This window comes from Oncorhynchus masou, chromosome 6 (assembly GCF_036934945.1).
Source record: "Oncorhynchus masou masou isolate Uvic2021 chromosome 6, UVic_Omas_1.1, whole genome shotgun sequence".
Taxonomy (NCBI): domain Eukaryota; kingdom Metazoa; phylum Chordata; class Actinopteri; order Salmoniformes; family Salmonidae; genus Oncorhynchus; species Oncorhynchus masou.
The window spans coordinates 28,900,014-28,903,867 of NC_088217.1; positions in this window are offsets into that span (position 1 = coordinate 28,900,014).

The following is a 3,854-nucleotide window of genomic DNA, read 5'->3' on the forward strand; positions in this document are numbered from 1 at the left end:
AATATTAAAAACAAATCAATACAGGAAGTACATGTGGGAACACAAATATATAAATAATGTAATGACCTGACTAGATCATAAATGAACAATTGTCCAGACAGAGGCTTGAGTTTGCGAATTGACGGTTTATTAAACCAACTTTACACAGGCTACTGTTTGGGCCGTAGCACACGCCAAAAAGATGACAGATAACCCACAAGCCAATCGTGACCTTCTCTTGGGAAGCCCAGACGTAAGAGAGAGAACAAAGGCTGAACCTGGTCTTAACTTCCAATGCTCCACCCCCCTGCCCAACCCCCCTCCACGCCACTCCGCCAACCACCAGGATGCCCGGCATCAGAACATTCCAGGCATTCCCGTGATTGGCAGATAGCAGGTTGATTGACATGTCGGACCCCGCGAACACCGGGTACTGGTCAGTACAACACAACCACCTCCTAGCCTAACACATAACACACAGCTGTCTGTGCGGGTCGCTACACAGCCCCCCCACCACAAAGTCCCTCGTCCCCGAGGGAACAAACAAAGTCTCTGAAGCGACCCGGAGGTCTCCTTTGCCTGCGTGGCCGTGATGGTCGCAGAGTGCCCCTCTGGGAACCAGGGGATGAAGGCAGGGATATGGGGGACAAGGAAGCGGGAACGGGTAATACAGTCCTCGGTGACACAGGGGGGGAGACAGGGGGAGTGGGCTGTCTGGAGCCTTGTCTGCGGCACCTGAGGGTGGGTGCCTGGAGAATGTCATTGCCAGAGAGGGGAATTGTGGGGGTTCCTGGGGTTTGGGGAAAAGAGGCCCCTCTGTATGGGGCTAACCTGTCCCGGTGCAGTGCCACCTTTCTCCCCCTGGGAGGAAGCTGCACCCGGTACACAACCTCCCCTACCCTCTCCAGGACACTGCAGGGTCCCACCCAGTGACTGTCCAACTTGGGGCATCTGCCTTTTTTCCTTAGGGGGCTGTAGACCCAGACCAGCTCCCCAGCCACAAAGTGCCTTCCCCGGGTGTGCACGTCATAGTTCCTTTTCTGCCTCACACCTGCATTCACCAGCTGCTCTCTGGCGAAGGTGTGGGCTGTCTCCAGGCGGTCCTGGAGTCTCCGGGCATACTCCGGCCCGGAGGAACATGAGGGCTATCCAGGGGCCGACCAAACGCCATCTCCGCAGGGGTGCGGATCTCTCTCCCCAGCATGAGGAGGGCAGGCGTGCAGGAGGTGGAGTCTTGGACAGCGGAGCGGCATGCCATGAGGACCATAGGCAGGTGCTTGTCCCAGTCACGCTGGTGTTTGGTTTGGAAGAGACGATGGCCAGCTGCTGCCCAAGCGTTTTGTTGAAGCGCTCCACAAGGCCATCACTTTGAGGATGGAGAGGAGTAGTGCGGGTCTTGTGCATACCCAGCCTCTCACACATGGTGGCGAACACACGGGACTCAAAGTTTCTGCCTTGGTCGCTGTGGATGGACTCTGCAGCTCCAAACCTGCTGAACATCCCCGCTGTCAGGGCGTCGACGATGGTCTCTGCCTCCTGGTCAGGCAGAGCATAGGCCTCGGGCCATTTTGTGAAATAGTCCATGGCCGTGAGCACCCAGCGGTTTCCACTGTCTGTGGTGGGGAACGGCCCAACTACATCCACTCCCACCCTCTCCATGGGAGCCCCCACTGGGAACTGTTGGAGCTGAGCATGAGAGCGGCCTGGGGGCCCTTTCTCGCTGTGCAGTTGTCACAGCGGCGACAAAAGTCCTCCACATCCCTCTTGTGCTGCCCCCAGTAGAAGCCCTGACGGAGACGGCGCAGTGTTTTTGTGACCCCAAAGTGTCCAGTCCCCACCCCCCCATGAGTACTCTGGAGCACAGCCTCCCGCAATGCTTTTGGGACCACCACCTGCCACCTCTCCTCTCCCGTAGCTGACTCTTTCCATGCCCGCTGTAGCACGCCATCAGCCAGCCGCAGTCTCTCAAACTTCGACCACAACCCTTTGGTCGCGAGTGAGAGCGCTGTCACCTCTTCCCATGGTGGCCTCACCTGCGCTTCTACCCACTGTAGCACTGGCTGTAGGTCTGTGTCCCGTCCCTGCTGCTGCCGCCATTCAGCCACGTCGACAGTCTGCAGCTCGCAGCAGACAGGCCCGCTCGCCCGACACACTGTGGCACAGACACCCTCCTCTGCCCGCAGCTCTCTCTCCCGTCCCTCTCTCCGTTCACAGTGGCGGCAGCCGTCTGCAGTACAGGGCCGACGGGACATGGCGTCGGCGTTGGAGTGGCGTGCCCCTGCCCTGTGCACCACCATGAAGTCATACGGCTGAAGCTCCTCCAACCAGCGTGCCACCTGCCCCTCTGGCTCTCTGAAAGACATGAGCCACTGGAGAGCAGAGTGGTCAGTCCTTACAGTAAAGGGCAGACCACCCAGGTAGTACTTGAAGTGTTTGACGGAAGCCACAACAGCCAAGAGCTCCCGCCGGGTGACACAGTAGCGGCGCTCATGTTTGTCAAATGTTTTGCTGAAGTACGCCACCACTCTCCCCCTCTGGCCCCACCTGGGCCAGCACCCCACCCATGCCCACATTGCTCGCGTCTGTGTCCAGGATAAAGGGCAAGGTGAGGTCAGGGGGCGAGCACGGGGCCTCGATCAGTGCACGTTTGAGGGTGTTGAACGCCTCCTCACACTCCACTGTCCAAGTGAAAGCCTTGTCCTTCGGCAGCAGGTGGTTCAGTGGAGCAGCAACGCTTGAGAAGCCCCGTACAAACCTCCTGTAGTACGAGGCCAGGCCCAGGAAGCTCTTCAGCTGACGCTGGTCGGTGGGGGTGGGCCAGTCTCTGACAGCCCCTACCTTGTCCTCCATGGTGCTGATCCCCTCCTTCCCCACTCAGTGGCCCAAGAAGGACACCTCTCTCCTCATGAAGTGGCACTTCTCGGGGTGGAGCTTCAGACCTGCGGCAGCCACCCTCTCCAGCACACGCCGTAGCGCCCCCAGGGCTGACTGGAAGGAGCTGCCATGGGCCAGGATGTCATCGAGGTATACCAGACACTGCTGTCGGGGGATGCCATCCAGCACCCTGTCCGTCAAACGCTCAAAAGTAGCTGGAGCGTTGCACAGGCCAAAGCACAGGACCTTGAACTGCCAGTGTCCTCTGTTAGTGGAGAACGCAGTTTTGGCTCTGGCCTCTGGGGAGAGGGGCACCTGCCAGTAGCCACTGCGGAGGTCTAGTGAGGAGAACCAGGAGGACCCCCTAACCAGGTCCAGCGACTCATCGATACGTGGTATGGGGTATGAGTCCTTCCTGGTTACCTCATTCAGCCGCCTGTAGTCCGCACAGAACCTCAGCTTGCCCCCCTTCTTCGGAACCATGACGACTGGCGCCGCCCAGGGGCTGTCTGAGGGCTCAATGAAGTCTGCCCGCTGCATCTCCAACACAGCCTTGTCTGCCGCCTCCTGGCGTGCCAGCGGGATACGGCGGGGACGCATCTTGATGGGTCGAGCATCACCTGTGTTGATCTCATGCTGCACCAGATGAGTCTGACCCACCTCTTCCTCACTCAACACAAAGCTGTCTCTGAATTCAAACAGCAACTGCCACAACCGTTCCTGCTGCTCGGGGTCAAGACCAACACAGTTCCTCCCCCATATCTCCCTCACTGCAGACAGTGTCCTCTCCTCTCCCATCTGGGGTAGCTGGGCTGGGGGTTGCGGCCCGGGCTCACAGAGGGCTGTGTCATGGAGGTAGCTGGGGAATGTAACACACCGCCGTAGGTGACAGGGGGACTGGGGAAAAGTCACACACAGCTGTGGGGGAGGGGGCGCAGCCATGAGTCTCTGCTGCTTTAACTGTTGGAGTAAAGGGTTTGTTGGGTTGAGTGAATGTGACA